We start from the raw sequence: 20,543 nt of genomic DNA, 5'->3' as shown, positions 1-20,543 counted from the left end.
TAAAAGAGGCCACCCTCGCCCCGACGTAGCGCCATTTTTATCGTGTGCACCACGCCCGTAACCAAGCCCCAAACCACCCCCCAGCTCCGCTTCGGTCAATCGTCCGGCCTGGATGATCGTGCGCGCGCGACCGATCCCCGTTTAACCTGGATGCGTGCAAACAACGCGAGACGCTTTTGATTTCACCCCTATTTTTTCTTCTTTCTTTTTCCTACATTTTGTCCCGTGTTTTTACCGCTTCCTTTTTCACTGACCGGGTTTTTTTTTTCGATTCGTTCTGTTTCCTACGAGGAGATCGGACCGAAATTTTCCGGCATGCGGAACAACTACCCGGCCTTTGTTTCCTCTGTCGATACGGTTGATCGGCGCTACAGCTCTACGGTTAAACGCGACCGTGCTCGACTTCGATAGAGTTACACGCGCAGAAATGATAGGATGAACTTTTTTTTCATATCGCTGTTTTCACAGTTTTGTTTTTATCTTCGGTGCTGGGTCTCCTTTTTCCGATTATTTTCCATTGTAAATTGAAAGCAAGAGTGGTCGACGAGGTGACGATTTAATTGCGAATTACTCTCGGCGCAATGAAATCTCTAGAGAAATTTCTATTTAAGGAAGAGGCGAACAATTTAAAGAAAGAAAGAAATGTATAGAAAAATCTTATATTTAAGGAAAGAATCACAAGGAATCTGTAAAAAAAAAGTAAACAGAGGAAAGTACAAAGAGCAAAGAAGAGTATGTAATAGTAAAACTTGCGTGGAATTTGCAGTCACGAAAAGTGCTATGAATTATCAAAGTAATAGGTAGAATGCCAACTTGTAATGAAATATGACGTTCTAAATGTTCGTCAATTCATACATCTTTGACTTCATCCCCTGTAATAGATATTTCCTGTCGATACACGAGCATACTAACCACTGTTCATACGAGTCTTCCTAAGATCTTTGTAACGTTCTTGCGAACGCGAAAGGGACGCATGGGGTCGGTTCTCGTAAACAGGATACGTCGTTACAGGGGGAGGCTAGCATCCCTCTATTAGCATATTATAGTGCTAGCACAGCGGCACAGTAGGCAATAAAGTAGACAAGTAACAGTCAGCACCAGTAATCCCTGCGATAGGGCATGACAGAACGATAATAGTGATTCGAGCACGACGTACAAATCGTTTGTTTCCCCTGCGGAAGTTTTATAAGTCCTGATAAATCCTAATTTGCAAGTTTCGTTATTAGAAATCTGAGATAAAATGTAACCATAGCAAATGTAAAATGAAAATCTGACATTTGGACATTTTCTGTTCTTGAGATAAAGTGAAACTGAATTTCTACTATGTATTAGAAAATTGAATACAGCAGATTCGATTCATATTTTCTTAAATTGCTGCATTCTTTGTAATGAAAGTTTAATTAAAATTTAATTTTAGGAATCTAAAGTTCTACGTTTATGAAAACTGCGCGATATTGTTTCTTAGCAAACAGTCTGTCGTCAATTTTCCCAGATAACGAATAACATAATCGACAACTAGAAGAAGTTAAAACATTATCTGAAGATTTAGACATCGATGAATTTAATCATCCGATATTACAGAGTTACAAGTTTCTGAAACATACGTACACGTGTAAAAACAAAGGATCACGAAAAATACAATTTCTGCTCTCTCAGCGTTATTTCACCGCTATCGTGACTATTGACGCGAATCCAATGATTGTATAAAAAATTAATATTCACCTGGAAAAGGTGCAGCAACGTCCAGAACAGTTTACCCGTTCCATTTCGCGCGTTAACCGACCACTCGCCGGCGTGATCATCCGAAAGAAGAAAACGAAACGCGAGCTCACTCCGGATTAGCGAGACGTGGCCGGCTATTGATCTCGTTTTTCATTCGCTTTTTGCCGGAGCAGGTTTTCGATCGGTGACGAGCAGTAGGCGCCGTAATAAATCGTGATGTTTTTACAAAAAAGACAATTTTTATCGGAGTCAACGACAGCGGCCGCTGCGGCAAGTCTTTTTACTCCTTCTTACTTCACTACTTCCACCCTCTTATCCTTTTCGCTATTTTAAAACTGGTTCTTCACGGTACAAATCGAAGGATCGTCGAACGATGCAAGTTCATTGAATCTGTCAACCTTTTCAATTTTAAAACGATATATATCTGAGACGCTAAGGGTTCTGCATTTCTACTTTCGGAACTTTTATTTTCTATACTTCGCATTTTTATTTCAGGTGCTTTAATGTGTGCGTTCACATTGACTTTATTGGAATGTTAATCTTCTTGATTACAGTTCTTTGGCTCTTAATTAAAAGAATCTGTAATAATATACGGTTTGAGCTTATTCGTAGATTGTTATCAAGGAATTTTAATTTCCACACATCCGAAATGCTTGGATTGCGTATTTCTATCCTGCGAATTAATTTGAACGCTACTTTCTACTTTTTTGTGATGTTGTCCTCTCTTTTAGAACCCTTTAATTAAGAACTTAATATAGGATATCGTCTTGCTTATGAATGTAACAATTTTAATATAATTAAAGATAAAGTATAAGAGTGAAAATGAAACTCAAACAACGTTGTCTGCGAATTTTAAGATATTACAAACGATGAGATTCCTAATGAAGGAAATTTCGACCAACTGCATATATCTATTAAAAATGATAACTAATTAACGCAATAGTGAGATATAGACTTGTTAGAGAATTTATTTTTCTGAGGTCAGCTATGAGCACGTTAAAAATTGGAATAAAATTTTAAAAAATGTTCATTGTATTTGGAGCACGGTTTACTGAAACAACTTCATATCTACATTTTCCTGTACGTAGACAACTTCCAGATTCTGCACATTGTTCGTTCGACGTGTATGTACCTGGATCATCTCTGGTTAGCACGACTAACAAACAAGCTGACCAACGAATTATAAACATCTGGTTTGCAACGATATTAGAACAGGCAAAACAGTGTAGCTCTTAGGAAAGTTCTTCGACATTACGGAAATATTTGTCGATACATCATCCGTTTTCTTCATTCCGGATTAAGATGAATTACGATAGGGTTTGGAAAGAAAAATAAAGAATTATCTTATCGTAAAGAAAGTTGCAATGTTTTTTAATATCATAGATATTTCACTACGAGCGTGTAATTCTTACATAATCAAAAATTTATCATAGATCGTCGATTAAGACGAACCGAGTTGACTCTTGTTTATGTGATTAAAGATACCGATAGACAATATTAGAACATAATATGTAAAAATAAAGGTGATGTAGGATTGAATCAAATTGATAAAATAGTAATACACGAAGTGATATAGATTTCAGCGAGGAATAACAAGTAGATAGAAATAAAAGTGGTTTCAGCCCTCCCTAGCCAGACACCACGTGCTCGCAGTTTACAGTAGAAAATGCTCATTTTAGCGAATGCTACGTAACAAATATTACACGGTACATTAAACGAATTATTAGTCAACCGTATTTAACCCTCGATTTAACTCTCCTATTAGTACTGTAGGCTCATAGATACGCCACAAAGCTTAGATTGGCAATAAATTGAATTTGCTTTCGATTTTAATTTTATTTTAATTTATGTTCTGTATGTTACCTCATCGAGACCAACAATAACATTTCTTCCTTAAAATATACAAAGCAAGTTGAGATTAAATATCCTAAAATCAAACGTCCAAACTAAAACTTAACTCAAATTATCAAAATCGTCTACGATCTAACGATACTGGAATCATTCAGAAATTAACATTAAAAGACTCAAACTGTTAGTGCTATTGTTTCACACGAACCATCATTGTCCATTTTCCGGCGATACCAAAAAGTCGACGATTAAAATACCCTTCAAAGACCAATAGGAATCAAGGAACTAGATTCTTCGGTACCGTTTTTCCTCGTTGAACAGGTGCGGCGGATCCTCAGTGACGCGAGGAGCGCGCGATTTTCTCATCGTTTTCACGACGGGGAAACCGAACGAACCGCGATAAAGATCAGCCGCCACCGCCGCCTACCTTAATTTTCATAGCGACTGACGAATAGCGGCCGAGCGTTTGTCCATTAAATTCCGCCATTTTAGATATCGCGGGAGGGGTGTTTCGCTTCGTTTCGCAACCTAAACACGTGTACGTACGCGATACATACGAGCACACCTCATAGTGTGTAGACGGAGGGGACGTAAAAGAAGTGGCGGAACAGAGAGGGTCGGGAAGAGGAAAAGAGAGGCAGCAATAAAAAAGTAAGGCGCTATCGCAACGAGGAAGTCGGTGTTTCGCGGTTGCGTGCTCGGCATGAGTTGACGTCAGCCAAGATGGCTGCCGGCCGGCCCTCTCCTTCATCATCGCGGAACACGCATACACACGCACGCCATCATACGCGCGCGTAGGCGCAATGACACCGGGGAGGTTCCGGGGCAGATTAAGTGATTAGCTGGGAACGGAAGAGGGGAAAGGATGGGGGTAAACTGAACCGACAAAAATCACATGACACATTTATATGTACATAGATATCGTTCTATGAATTGTTTCGGTCGACTATAAACTTTTCATGTTTTTGATAAGAAAATATATATATATATATATATACATAGAGGTTTAACTACTCTGAAGAATTATATTTGTTGTTATTATTTAGCGCGAGGATATATTGCGAATAGTTTACCAGTGTTTTCGCTAGTTGGATTTTTATAAGCGAAACTGACGAATGAAATATAAATAGGGATTTGTCTTTCGATATTCTAGCGAATACTTTGCTGCAAATTTACAACATGTTGTTCTGTGCTCATTTATTTTTTTTTTTCTTTTTTTATTTTTTGTACGGAAGAAAAATCGAAATGTTTCAGAAACATATAAAGATTCATATATGTATGGAAGATTGAGTTGATTGGATGATTCTGAGAAGGAGGAGAAAGGAGGACTGCGATAAGCGCAATTCTGATGCAGCTGCTGAACTTGTTGTTCAGAAGAAAATATTTTCTTATCGGTGAGGGATTATGAATAGAGCTGATGTAAAAGAATTTTGCGTTGGAATCTCGTGACCTCGCGAATCAGGATGATAAAAAGAAAAATAATTATTTCTCTATAGATGCACGAGAAGTTCATCGAGCTACTAGTATATGACGATATTTTGAATATTCTTGTTGAATTAGTGGATAGGCTGTTTCACGATTAGACATTGTAATATCACGCCAAGTAGAAAAATCCTTCTTACAACTTCCATGAAGTTAGAGTGACAGTAGTCGAAATCGGTATTGTTTCAGGCTTAACCGCTATATTATTTCCGCCTTCGTTTCTAAATTTGTTCACTGTGATTCATTAGAAAGAATGGTCATTATCCATCCCTGTACTTTTAAAACAATTATTTATCCACTATAATCAAACATTCATTCACGTATCTAATAAGTACTCTATACTCTCGTATCGCGAATTCCATATTCAGAAAAAGAAGAATTTACGAGACGCGCAAGTGTACACATTAAGCTTCCCTATATAATTTTCCGATACATCGAATAACCAGTTGCAGATTGAAAAAGTAAATTAGAAAGTAGAGGCAAGAAATCGGAGCATGTTTGCACGCGATTAATGTGCATTTCGAAGAACTGCAACTACCTCATTGTCAGTCGGCAAGAAAACGACAATTTAAAGAAAAACAAGCCGTCTCGTGACAAGACTGTCATTTACTTGTGGCACTGTGCAATCGGACTCCTGGGACGAGCGCGGAAAAAATCGCGATTCGATATTCCGAGAATCGGGCGCTTTGATAAAAAAAAAAAATAAGAAGACGATAAACAAGGTAAATGAACGCCACTCTTCTAGGATCTAATAGAATTTTGAAGAACTTTCACTCTTAAAGAATCTAATTTTTCAAAGTCATTCTTTCTTTGTTGCACGTTTATTGTTTGAGTAACGTAGTAACACTCGACTTGTCCACAAAACATTAATGCTATTAGCTGGAAACGGTTTCCGCCTCGACGTGAGATGGATAATCTTGAACGATAAACACGATCTACGTTCGCGTTCCGAGATAAATAAATCAATGGCTCGCGTGGAAACGCTCGTTACGTGCCACGCGAACGATATTCGCCGCGGCCTCGATCGCGCGCGATACCGATCCGTAATCACAAGTAATTGCATGGGACTCTTTTCAGTTTGCTCGTTTCTGGCCCGGCGTGCGCGTGATTGAATTTATAACGGCCTTTCAGTCGTTCAATCGTCGTTCCGCTCGCGAACTATTCGCGGAATCCGCCTACGTCGGCGTGTGTTTTCTTCGTTTCAGCCGAGAGCAGGAATTTTTTTGCGACTGGTTACAGTTGGATCATTTTCGATAAAAAATATTGCCTCAGCCGGTTTGTCACGAATATATTTTACATCTAATAGCTTTGTTTTCTTCTTTCTTTATGTAACTTGAATTCTTGAAATTCAATCGAAATATGAATATCGATGAGAAGTTATTTGCTTCGAAGCAAAGTAGTTCGTTTGATAGATCAAATTTGCTTGTGTAAATTTGCCGCGGCTCTCGAGTATTTTTTTCTTTTTCTCCAAGTAACTGAAGCTTCTATGCTCTTGTGTACAGAGTCACACACTGGTGCAACAAATATAGAAATGTTCGAAGCTCTCTGCAATTGTATATTTGACGGAAACTAAATTCAACGAGTAATCGATTACGGAGAAGTGTCATCTCCACAAATTGAATATCTTTGAACATCAAGTGGCTACCAGTATTATAATCGATTTTCGATAGTTGGCCAAATATAATTTTCTCAAATCGGACATCTTTAATGCATTTAAGAATTTCGATTCTGTATGCAGCGTTATGTTGAATATCAATGACTTGGCAAATACTGTCTCATCCAACTATATCATTGAGAACATTACTTGCATAATGTTCCGCATGTAAAAACATCAACGCAAATTTACTTTTTACTCTACATGTATAATGAACATCGATGTGGAAACATTGTACCAAGCTTGCTATTAATTTCCGTCGTTCGTAATTTCCATGCAGCCGGCGAATGCTTACCGGTTAAAGAGCGATGTTAACGAAAATTTAACGGCGAGTTAACGACGCGACACGCTGAGCCAGTAACCCATAAATGCGTACACCGGGGGTTGAACAGAGCCGTCGTGGAGGCAACAAGAGAGAGAATACGAGAATGAAAGCGGAAGATAGAGGTACAGAGGGAGACGAAACGAGAGAAGAGAAACGGAGAAGAGAGAAAGAGAAAGAAATTGGGATCCAGGAGGGGGAGAAATCTGTGAGCGCCACCCTTTCGTATGTAAATTCTGGAACACCTGGAGGCAAAGGTCGCATGCAAATCAGTCCTGTAGCCATCTGATCGGGGCCCAACCGCGGCTCCTCGTGCAAACACGTGTTTTTTACAGCCTCCGAAAATCGTGTCGGTGTTCGCATATTTTTCTTTTTTTCTGTTTTGTTCTTTTCCTCTCCCCTCGCCGTTTTCGTTCCACCGCTGCTCTTTATCGGGTCGCGATTTCGGGAAACACCGATCGACCAATCGGAATATATTTTCAGGCGATTCAACGCATGGTGGCGTTCTGTTTGCCGACATGCGGAACGATTTTCATGGCAAATATCAACTGGCCGGTTTACAGAGAGAGGCACAGAGTAGAGGGAAAAAAGCCACCGCAGAGGCGCGGTTTATCAAATTTTTTCCCCTCGCTTGATTCCCTCCCCGCTACCGCCACTCGACTACTACCATCACCATTAATTCGCGAACGTGTCTCCGGCAGGGAAAAAAATCTGCACCACCGGTGAAAACAACAAATCCGATCCCCGGCCCGCGAATCGACCATCGAGACGATTAATTCGCCGTGCATGCTGGCTTTTTTTTGTAAAGTCGCGTGTAGTCGAGCAACAGTCGTGAATCTGATCGATGGTATTTTAGTATTTGGAGCAGAAAAATCCATTGTGTGTACAGTACCGCTCAAAATTATGTGAACAGAAATTATTTTGGATAGAATGTAATTTAATTATGAAATTACTAAATTCAGGACGAATACAAGGTTTGTTAAAGCTATCGTAAAGCAATGTAAAAGATTGCGTCTGTATGTGTCAAATGATATGGTATTTTGGCTTTTAATTGTCCTCAGCGCGTTTTCTTAAAGGATATGTTTTATCAAGTTAGAAATGACAGGCTATGGTGATTAATATCAGCAATAATAAAATCCATGTTTCGTTAAAATCCATGTATCATTAATAAAAATCGTCTCAAATCTCCATATGCTTAAAAATGGTAGTATACGTGTGTATATTTGAGAGTAGATGTTTTGGAGAAAAAATGCAATTGTATCGCAATTTCATTACACAATATCTGATGATAGGTTTGAAAGACCTAGGTGAGAATTAATGACGGGTAATTTTTCCCGATCACAAATAACAAGCATCGATTTACATTGCAATCGATTATTGATGAATCCACAAGTGTAATTGTCTCCTCTTTAGAATGATTTATTCGAAGAATCGGTTTGGACAAATCAAAGGATTTTGATTGTTATTCACGCGACACTGCATACAATTTTTCTGCCGTAGGTTTGTTGTTCGCGATGTTTTTTGATATTGTTCGAATAATAAGCAAAAAGTGAAAAGCTTGGTATATTTCATATAACATAGCCTTCGTAGTTTTATATATATTGTAATATCTTTTACATAACACGTTCTGCGTATATAGTTAATTATTTTATAACGTAAAGCTATAAATGAACTCGAAGACATGTAAAAAGTGATATTAATCAGTCAAGCAACTGGCGTTTGTTAGAAAATCACAGTTTGATGTCAGGGGATGTAATAGACTGGGTAAATTAGATTCTGATTAGATTCGAAGGGAAGAAACTATGAAATTGTATCCGTCGAAAGAGGTCCATAACTAATTAAAATCCTTCTCGAGGAAGTAATTAACCATCACGGCGCGAACCAATCAAAATTAAAATCTCCGGGAGTCTGAACAAAGAAATAACTCGTAAAGCAGACTCTGAAGTAATAATTTCCTACCCTTCTAAAATATTATAATAAACTCGTCGTTACAATTCGTATATATCTTTCATCGCCAATCGAACCAAATTATACATAATACATAAAGAATTGTCTTTCTAGACATTTAGAAATTCTCAAGCAGTATTGCGCATAAGTGTCCGAACACTTTGATCGATTTGTAATAACAGTATGCGAGTGGTACCAAAGAATACGTATTATCAGTGACGAATTAATAATTAGAAATAATTTTCACTACCCTCTTGTTGTCAGGAGTTGTCGGACCAGTAATGTTAAATTACCCATTGTTACTATACATAGTTATTATTTAAATATGACTAATTGTATTACCTTATGAGTCTTTCTGTATCTAAAAGATTCTTTTTAATCTGACTTATAATTCGAACACTCAGAAATCTAAAGACAAAATGCTTGTCACGTAACAAAATATTCCTATAAGGTTTCATAATAACAGTTCTATGATTTAACATTATTGAACGCATAGCATTTCACTAGGCATTTCACAATATTTCTGTAAAGTTTTAGAGCATAGATGAACACACGTATTTTAATCGTTCTAAGATCCCAACAGTGAGCAAACCCACTTAAAGTTACTCGACTCAGTTGTTCCTGCAAAATCAATTTTCATTGATCTTGAATTATCGGTATTATATTTACGCTACTTAATATTATCCATTATTTTCATCAATGTGTGTTAACTGCATATGATTGCCCAGATAAGATCGCAGGTCTAAATTGTATTACATTAATTTGTTTTGTGAAGCATTCAAACATCTATAACAGTTTATACTCGCGGAAAGAAACGGCGGATAATACACATATACACTGGGTGGTCCTACGAAAAGGAATCTATCCAATTACCCCCTTTTAATTGCCCGTTTCTCGGATATTCCATGACTGCCTGGAGGCGCGTCCATTTCATATTCAGGCATTTCGAATGCAAATACACGTGGTAGACATATTAATTCCCCGTGTCTTTACACCACCTATAGAACCTGAGCGCGAATTTTTCGTTTCATTCTTATTTCCCCTCCCCCTTACATTTCTCGCTCGTTTTCTCTACGATTTTTTCTTCCTTTCTTTCTTTCATGTACCAACGTGGCTCGCGGCGATGCCAAGCCAAGCTGAGAAAGTAAAAAGAAGCTGAAAAGCGAGGTGGACGTGCACCACGTCGTCCACCGCACCGGTCGGCTTGCCAACGCTTTCTAATTATTCTCTTCGTTAACGACCCCGGCCCCTTAATTGGCCAACGTGACGATACAAATCGTAGTTTCTTCCATACATATGTATGCGCGATGTAAATCCGAGTAAACGCCGCGATATGAGCGAGCCGCATGGGATAGAGACGTCACCGCGGCCCTGAAATACGCCCGCAAGAACTGCTTAATTATGCGCGAAACGTCGTCGATTTTGCTCCTCCTGTTGCCCGGCACGATCGTAGAAATACGTGCTGCCCGTCCCTTTTAACCCCTTTAACGCGGGAGGTCGTTTTTTTGTACCTTTGTGTTGCGCTTTGCCAGTATTTTTTCGCTGAGAGATTATACCTTCATATTCATCGACGTAGGTACTTCGAGTTTTTGTTCAATGTATAGTCAATAAGCTTCGGTGGTTCGAATGGAGATTATAATTTAACTTCGCGAAGAATTTCCTTCTGGATAATAAGTCGCAGACTTGTAGTAATTATTTCATTTACGAAATATTCGTTTTTTTTCTTCGCTTCTTATTTACGCGTAAGCATAATGAATAAACTGCTGATGTTCATGCGAACGTGGAATATTGAAACGTGTAAAATTATATAGAATATATATAGTATACAAGAATGCACAAAATATTCATTTAACGTTTGTAATGTACTCGGTACGATGCACAGAGGATGAAATAATTTACTTGGTAATGGAGCTATAGTGAATGTACGTTATCCGAAGCTCATCGTAAGATAGGAAATTAGTGTTTCATAAATTTAAAATAATGCGTGTTTTTCCTCTTAAAAAGAATGCCCTTATATGGGTTTGATATCATCGTTTTTTAATTGACATAGAATTTATAGAAATATATATGTCGAAATATGTTTGTAGAAATTTTTTAACATGAATTTTGATTACATACAAGCTGCACCGATTTCGCAGCTTTGATGATTCTTTTATACTCCTCAAATTTCTCGACTTTTTCACTCGAACTTTAAATATTTTACGTAGTTTCACTATTTAAATGTTTCTTTTCAATCCATCTGGAATCTTTATTTTTCATGATTTTAATTCCCGAGGTTCGTCTCGCTAGGTACATGGCAACCGTATTTTCCCCCGTGACGCGAAACCAACTTCTCGTTTTTTCCTTCCAAGAAGGCTACGGGTGACAGACACGGGTCTGATAGGCAGGAATTAGCTTGAAACGCGGCCCGAAGTTCGGCAAGTTCGGCCCTCCTTGGCAATTATTGATCTGATAATACTCGCGGGCCAACCGGTGCACACGATCCGTCTATTTAAGTTCGTTACGTGCACGAAATGCACTTTCGAGTTTCCCAACTCTTTCGGCCGAGTGCGCTCGTTGTCAGCTTAAATAATTGAAACGTCCGTCCGACTATGTTACGAAAATTTACGTTCTTCGTTTATATCGAGGCAGATCTAAAATAATAATTTTCATGAATATTTTAGGAAATGTTATATCCTGTCATAATACAGATGTATCTTTATCTCTTCATTATCGAAGAAGGTTATTGATATTTATAGCGGAATAATGGATTTATAGAGAAACTATTTGCTATAAGAAATATTTTTCTGATCTTTTTCAACATAATTTCTTTGAAATTTTTATTATAATGGTAAGAACAAAAATAATATTCACAGAAAAATGGTGGATCTATGGAGAATGAACTATTTTATACAAGAAACAGTGTTCTTGCCTTTTCTTGATATTGGTCGATATATTTCGAATCTTTATATATAGGATCAATCACGAGCAAAATTAAATTTTGTATACTTTTCTTAAAAATCTAAGTGCAGTATTAATAATACTTAGAATCTCGCGATTTTCTTACAACTTTAAGAAAAATTACCGATTAACAAATAATAGACATCTTTCGTAACAAATAGTAACCACGTCGTTGAACCCAAATTTGTCAAAGCACTAAACTAGAATTCTCGACGTTCCTGACTATAACTCCAAACATGCCATTCCTACTATCCTATGGAAGTTCCCAACAAAAGAAAAGAATCAAAACATGGATATCAAAACAGAAAATTACCGCGAAACTTCGTAGCGGGAGCTCTTTCACGCAGCGTGTCCAATGTGCAAGGTATCGAACGGGACACGCGTACACGGCCTCATAAATCGGTACTGCTTACAATTATGCTACGAGTCCAATAAATTAGTTTTTTTCACCGATGGCACTTTTGCAAAGGCGCTTGCGTGAAACGCCTGGTAATATTATCATTCCTGTTCGTTTACTCTGTAGTCGGCCTGCGTTCGCCCGCCGGCGTTTATCGGCGTTGCGTGCACGATGGCATATGACGCTGAGGAATTTTTTAATGGTGTCCCATTGCGCCAGAGGTTCGTTAAATTTCATGGAGAAATATGGCTCGGTTTCTGTCGTTGGCGCGGGCCGAACGCCGGGCCGGCTCGTAAACACGCTGCTCGAACCTTAAATTTTTCCTAATAAGGACACGCTATCTGGCCCATTATCGGGGACCCCGTTCACCATTGTCCCGTTAAGACACACGCCGTAATCGGGACCTGTTCCAGATAACGCGTAATTAATTATGGGGCGCGAGAAGATTAGCCGTGGTCAGCCACCGAGCCTGTTTTTTAGGGACTTCTCTCTGTTAGGGAAGCTTGTTTTTCGTCCCGTCTCTTATCTTTCTTTTTAGAAATCGTGGCTATTCCCTGGGTGTGTTTAGGAAACGAAAGTATCTGTAGTTTTAATCTCTGATTATTGGAGAAATGTACTGTTAATAAAGAATTCTACCAAGGAAAAATGACATACCTATATCTTTTCGTAAAAAGAGATAAATAGGGGGAAATGTTAATATGTGATATCTATGCTTATTTAGAGGATTTTTTTCTGAGTTTTTAAAGATTTATAAGTGCGTACGGTAGTGTTCAACACATGTAGATTTTTTATTTTTAGATTATTCCAATATGTATGCTTAGGTATCTAGAGAATTTATCTTAAATTAAAAATGTTATCACCTATACGTTTTTCCTCTGGATTTCTGAATTCCAAACAAACTGATTTCAATTAAATTCGAAGTTAGATTCACTTCAAGTATCTTTGCTTTCTTTTAATATTCTCATTGGCAGTTTATTTTCTCAATTTTTCTCCTGTAGCAGCATAATTTATGTTGTTGATCGTAATTTCGTGAATGAAGTAATGAGAAGTATACGAATTTTTCTATTAAAGTTTATCTTCGCTCATAGTTTACTTGGAATTAAGTTAATCAAAAAATTTGTTCGCTTATACCATTTCTTTTCAATTAATGCACTCAAATATAAGAAAGAGAAGTAAAATAACTATAGTCGGACAAAGGAAGATTTATTTTCAAGAGTAAGGTGTTTTTAAGCCAAGTTAACGATCGTTGAAGACTAGTTGGCATAATGGGTAAATGTAGATACTTCATTTTATATTCTCTGGGTGACGTTCGAAGGAAAAGTAAATTGATACTTTACCCTAGCATCGAGTAAAGGTTAAAGACTATACATGAACATAATGGTGTATGTCTAAATCTATTTATTATAGACACAGAGAACGATGATAAACAGTGAGATACTATCGAAGGAGAAAACTTTGTCTAGCGTGTTGTTTCAGCTTTTTTATGACTGTGATTATCGCTTAATGGATTAGGACAAGTTTATCTTTACGGTTTAGAGCTAGAAATAGAAGAAGAATTGCGCTATGCTGTTGCAAAATAGGATATCTATATTCTATTTCTGTTTTTAGTTAGCTATAAAAATAACACGGCTAACTATGAAGATAAATATGATACCATGAAAACTAACATTGTATATTAACTTTAGAATGATTTCGAACTAACCAAAGTAACCAACCTAACACATAAAGATTCGAAAATCCAAGAAAATTTTTCACATCCTAATCCAACGAATGAAATTATGTTCAAACAATAGAGAAGCTTCGTTCAGTCAGAATCTTATAAAATATAACAATAAGCAGATGCTACAATAACTCCTATCGAATAGAATCCACTCCATTCTTTATTTCGAATGTGGCAAGACAAACTCGAAATATATGTATAGCTTTGAAAACATCAGATTAACATTCTTCAGTGATATTTCACGTCGTTAAGATGCGAGAAAACGTGTCCGAAGTACGTAGATCATTGAAATCATTGACCCCAATTTTATAAGAATGACATAGAACGTAAATCGTCATTTTTATTATGACACCATGTTTTTTTACGCTTGGCTTCTCGTCGTTCGAGGAAAGAATCTACCGTCGACGATTTCTCAACCCTAATCTCAAAGAATTTTAAACGCCTTTGAACAATCGTATTTCTCAAGGCCATGAATTCCGATGGAATATTCTTCTCCCCTTCTTCTCGTTCTTCCCCATTCTCCGTACGTACTATTGTTTCACACCGCTTAAAGAGAGAATCAAAGAAGAATCGTCTATTCTTCCCGCGTTTGATCGTCGCGCACGAACCGCAAAAGGGTTTTCTTCGTCCGCGAGCAACCGAGCTGGCTAATGATCCAACGATTTATAAGCGATCAAAGGCCGATTCGAGCATGAAACCAGGGGCTGTACTTTTTTAATTAACGCACCTTTAATTAGCGGTAAAAATCGTCTTGCTAGCTATCTCAAATTGGACTGTACCTCTTAAATCAGTTACTCAGACTAACAGGTAAAGGAAAAAGCGAGGAGAGAGCGGGGAAGAAGAAAAAGAAGAGGAGGAAGACGCTACAAAGTAGAGCGTCGATGAAAATACATCATGAGGGCAGGGCCGTGTGTACTTCTTTCCCTTTCCTTCCCCATCTCCCGCGTATTCATTTTTTATCTCTCTTCTTCTTTTTCCCTTTCTCGTTCCCTCTTTCCTCTTACAACCACCTCTTTTCAAATTGACGCCGTGCACGCGAACGAAGTGAAACCGTTCTCTCTAGGTAGCCACGACGACGAGGACGGCTCGTGTGAGCGGCCAAGCAACGTCCATAATTAATGATAATTGTTCAACTAGCTTGATGGCTTTAATTAAAGGCAGTTCTGCAATTCCGCGCGCGGCGAGCTTACTCCTATTTTCCCTGTCTCTCTTCCTTTTTCTCTCTTTCCCTCTCTCTCTCTCTCTCTCTCTCCTCTCCCCCTTCATCACACAGTCCTTCTCCCTGTACACGTTGTTCGTGTATCTTTTTCCTTCTTTTCCATCGTTCTCCTGTGTTCTGTCTATCTAACCTCTGGTTCTCTTTTTTTTTCGCTTGCCGCGGTTTTCCGGCGCAGCGGTTAACGTTTCAACGAGCCAGCCTATCTCGTAGCCGGATCGAGATTCCCCCGGTTTTGAACTTGACGAATCGAAAACAAAAGGCGATCCATTATTGTCTTCGTGGCAGCATAATGAATCAAGAGCGGTGGAATTTTCATGGTTTCGGCGTGTAATTAGCCGCGGAACGCGAGAATTACCCCGTTAACGATTTCCACGGAACCCTCGTTAGACGAGGGAACACTCGTTACCCGAATGCCCTGTTATTTCGAGCCGGTGTATTTTTATTCCTTGTTGGTTTACTTGCTCCTTTCTTTGCGTTTTACATCGGTGATTCTATTTTTTATTAGGTCTTTTTTTATTAGGTTTCCCTTATTTCTTCTTTTAACGTCGCGGAACAATCAGATCGAAGACTCGTTAAAAAAAAATCACTGGATAGACCAATTAGATTTTTCGTTAGATCTTGTTACGATTTCTACTGGATTCTATTATGATTTCTAGTGGATTTTTTAAGAAATGAGTTTGATATCGAGATGTATAATTCGTTGAAGCTAATTGTCTTAATACTTGTACATATAATTGCACACTATTCGATTTAATGATTGTATCGTGTGCTTACTTTTAATAGTAAGTTAATTAGAGAAGATCGTCTGACGTTTATTAAAAATCTAATCAGAAAGGGAAAACGTTCGTCGCTAGCTCCGATTAATACGTCTTCCATACTTATTTATGATTAGTACTCTGTTTGAAATCGTTCCAAAAATACTTCTCGCGTAAATACACCTTCAACAGCGTTCGCGCGATTGATTTTAGTTATATCTATTAGATGCTGTATTTTCATGCTCGCTATAAACAATCCTATAAATCAGATTCGAACTTTGACCTATTTAATCCAACACATCCTTGATTTATTACTTGCCTACAGAATTCGTAAAAATAGTTTCCACAATTTCTCGCCATATTTTTAGAACAATACCGGGATTCTCATAAATAATACCCCGATAGAAAATCCAATAGCCACCACCCCTCCAAGGTGAATCATATCTCAAGAGAAGCTTTTACCCTCTAAATTTTCGCTAAGCCGAAATTGCAAAGCATCGGACACCCCGAGCACTGGATGATCGAGGCGATTAAATAAAAAAGAAGCGGCTAACCAGTGGACTCATTCGAGCCGGTGGTCCCTCGTAACAGAGACAGAGGTCGAGAAGGCGAAAGAGAAGGTAAGGAGAAAGAGAAAGAGAAAGAGAGAGAGAGAGAGATTGGTCCTTGTCTAAAAGTCGAAGTTATCGTCTGCCTTTTTTACCCGGAGCCCCCCGTGCGGCGCTCCTCGGATTCCACCGTGGAAGAACCCTTTTGCGCGCACGAGAAAAACGCCGCCTCGGCCCTGCCATGTGTTTCGAATGAATTTACATGACGTCCCAGCGTGTAGCTATGTCACTTTTTGCGCGTGTGCGTGCGTACGTACGTGCACGACGGCCAGCATGTGGGCAGAGATTCCCTGCAGCGGCAGATGTTGGACCATCTTCCCGTGTGCCCCTTCGAGATACGAAACTCGCCATGATTATACCCTATCTGCCCGGCGAAGGGCAGGGCCGTATCGTCTTGCTGGATTCTTCGGCGCCTCGCTCCTCTCGGTGACGTAACAGACCCTTCCCAACCACCCCTCGAAGCGCGAAAACATCTTCCCTTTTCTTTACACTTCCTTTTATTTATTTATTTATTTTTTTTTTGTTTCTTTCTTTTAGTATCCTCTCTGTTGCCTGTCTTTCGTTCATTTTAGAGTATTCTTATAGGACATTCTTCTTTTTAAATGGTACCAGTGGTGCCGCCAGGGGGCTGAATGGATGAGAATTTCTGGGGATCACGAGAAGAGATAATGGATTCGAGATATAGAATACCTGATTCGATAATTAATTCGTGCGTTCGAAGGATAAGGAACGGTTGTTTATGCAAATTCATATTTTCATAAACATAATAAACCCGTTAACCCGGGAAGAGTTAATCTGTCTCACTCTGGTTCCTAACTCTCTCATAATTAGGTATAGTAGGTTCTTTATTCGGATTACTTTTAACGCACCGATTCATTTACGTCTGCTGAAATTAAATTCTACCATGTTTTACATCTTTGAAATTGATTTGTCTCCGTTGACTTTTAATTTCAAAAATATACATGTTTTTGGTATATACAGAGTCGAGGTCTTTTTATATCTTCGCATCGTCTTTCATTTTCTCCGTTCAATTAAGACTATGCAGTCATTAAATCGTAGTAGCCTGTATAATAGAACATTACTCGAAAGGTAAAAAAACATAGACAACTGGAAATATTTCAATGTATCTTAGAAAATGAAAATATATTATATTTATAGCTCTTGTATGTCTGCTTTTCGTTCTTTCTTGTTATTGTTACACGTTGGACGTTTGGTGGAAGAGTTTAGAGAGAGAGAAGTATGGGTTGGTCATTAGGGACCTCCCGTGTGACGACGGTGAGAACGGTGTCTAGGGGGTAGTTGGAACGGAAGTGTAGATACTTTTATTGCCCGCGGGAGGTGGAGCAATGATTTTTGTAGAATCCGTTGATGCAGTGTAAATGGAGATAAGTGGACTTTTTTCGAGATAGCCGGGTGTCTGTGCGTCCTGTTTTTTGGTAGTTTGTTCAAAGGGGAGATTTTTAGAGCGGGGCGTGGCCGCCAGACCGTGGTTTGTTTGGAAGTATTCCCTGATAAGTGGAACGAGATAATTCGACGAGATTTCAGTCCGCGTATATCATTTCTCTGACAGTGACGAATTTATGGGGAAACTTTTTAACCGTAGACCGCTCACGGTTTTGTAGATACCAGGTATTTTTTCAAATTTTACGCAATCCGGCCGTTAGAAAGCACTCCTTTAAAATTCGTCGATCAAACGTATGATTTTTCTACATTACTCTTAGAACTTGAAATATTATATCGATTATTTATATATATATCATATTAAGTATGTGCGACTGAAAATTCAAATTGAACGAAACGTTTAAAGAAAATATAAATCACGGACCACTTCACTGTGACCATAGACATTTTCAAAGAAAAATTCATTACCGATTCCATCACCGTGAATTCGTGCACTGCGATCGAAATCGACACTTCCGATTTTCCCGTCAATTTGACGGAAGGGGATCCTTACCAAATACCGCCACTAAGCAACAAGCACACTTCCAACCGAGCGTAGCACACCTGAAACAAACAGAGAAAAGTCGTCGATCAACATGACTGCACGAAACGAATACGTTACTGTCGAGAAGGGATAACAGGTAGGGGTATCGAAAAAAAAAAAAAGAAAAAAGAGAAATTTACTGTACAACGCCTATTTTCGCGTGCAACGGTGTTCGAACAAGCTGTAACGAGTTTCTCGGATTACAAGTGTACTCGATACTGGCTCACCGAAAAATGGCAAGGATGGAAGGAAAAAAAAGAACAGCCTGTAAATGTGCAAAAAGTTGGTCAATCGAATGACGGTCCAACGATATCGCCGCGATTTTTCGGTATTTTTCGACCGTATTTTTGACGGAATGATTTATTTCCCTTTTTCTCCCCTTTTATTTCTTCTCTTTCTTTTTTCTTTTTTTTTTTCATCGTTGCTGACTGTTTGGCCCGCGTCGGACAAGCGATAATTCGAACCTTCGTTTCGAGATACAGGAAATGAGTGCATGGATTTACCCATGCGCTGCCGCTTAATAATAATTATTATTATTACGAGCCGGGGTATCAATCATATGGATATCGTGACCCACTATTGCAAATCACGGGGACACGGTGGCATGTCCAGTGAGAACGCGGCGAATTTGAAAAGAGAGAAGAAAACAAGCGTCACCGAATATCACTTTCGTCTCTTGACGTAAATGCATATGAAGAAACGATAATGCCGCGGAGAAATTACATGCTCGAGGTCTCTTTCGCCCTGTTATGGAAAAATCGTTATTATGTAAATTGAACGGCCAGAAAAATTGGCAATCCTACTGATTGCGTTTCATTTCCAGTGGGACGTATGATATTTCCGAACGAATTAACGTTTTCGCAAAATGTACATACGTGATATTTAAAAGCGGATATTCGAGTGTCGCATTTACGTTTGATATTTTTGAACAATATAACTGAAAATATGGTAGTTTATGAACGTTAATTCGGACTTTAATTTGAAATCGAATCTTCTGCTCAATAATAATAACGTACTAATTTGGTAATATTTCTGTTTTCCCAAATCGTAAAATATGAATAATATTGACATATTCTTATTATATTTTCTTTTGCAGCGTCGAAAGAGAATATCGTTTCTCTCAGCTGTTTACGAAGACTTCGATTTTAGAATATTCATTATCTAACAGTATTAGAACCTGACGAATCTAGAATTAAAGCAACCTGAGACTTCGCACCATCGAATGCACCAAGTCAATCATATTTAAAGTAAGATTCTTTCCAAACCGATTGGAATGGAAATATTTATATTATTAGCTGCTTATTAGACTGTAGATTTTTATCCAAATTTATATTTTTACAAACAAAGCTAAAGAAATAAAATCTGAATAGAGATTCAGATTTCCAGAGATTCGTTGTACCCTCAACGCATCATAACGAATACCTCATATATTTTGTATATTTTTGCATATTATGAGCATCCTGTACACTTCCAAACACTTAAATTCCGCATAAATACATAAAGATTCCCTAATTACCGTTAAAAATTTCAGATCAAAAATATCAGCGATATCTGAATATCATTTCGAGCTTCAGAAGCAAAATTCGTCTCGCGATTCAGTCTTCACGCGCATCATCACCGTCCGTAAGATCAAGACAATGTATGTTCGTCTTGTTCGCGCGCAAGATGCGAGCAACTGTTGGATAACAGAGGCACGAAATGAATTCAAATTAGCAACAGCGTCGGGTCCGGCAGGCACGATTGTATCTTTCGCATCGCGGCTGCAACAACCAGCAACAACAACTTTTTTGTCGCAAATCGATCCCAGCCGAAAAGCCAATTTCATGCTCCGTTCAAGACGCGCTTCGGCTTCGCTCTTAGCGCATTACGTATTCCGGCCTGCCCCGCCTTCTCATATTATTGCTCGACTCTCTCTGCTTTTTCTTCTCCTGTTTTTTTCTTCCTC

General features: G+C 38.5%; 1 protein-coding gene and 1 long non-coding RNA gene across 2 annotated transcripts in view; one reads left to right on the top strand and one right to left on the bottom strand.

The window, feature by feature from the left end:
* The window catches only part of LOC100643082 (UPF0489 protein C5orf22 homolog), a 423,524-nt gene that overhangs the window by 162,523 nt on the left and 240,458 nt on the right, over positions 1-20,543 (top strand). The gene's annotated exons all lie outside the window — the stretch shown is intronic.
* Positions 460-20,543, bottom strand: part of LOC125385513 — a 34,771-nt gene continuing 14,687 nt past the window's right edge. The window contains exon 2 of the long non-coding RNA XR_007224901.1: positions 460-18,618. This is a non-coding gene — a long non-coding RNA (uncharacterized LOC125385513). The remainder of the gene's footprint in view (positions 18,619-20,543) is intronic.

Source organism: Bombus terrestris, chromosome 7 (assembly GCF_910591885.1).
Source record: "Bombus terrestris chromosome 7, iyBomTerr1.2, whole genome shotgun sequence".
NCBI lineage: Eukaryota > Metazoa > Arthropoda > Insecta > Hymenoptera > Apidae > Bombus > Bombus terrestris.
Note: the sequence above shows the minus strand (reverse complement) of the source record. Positions and strands in the feature narration are given on the sequence as shown.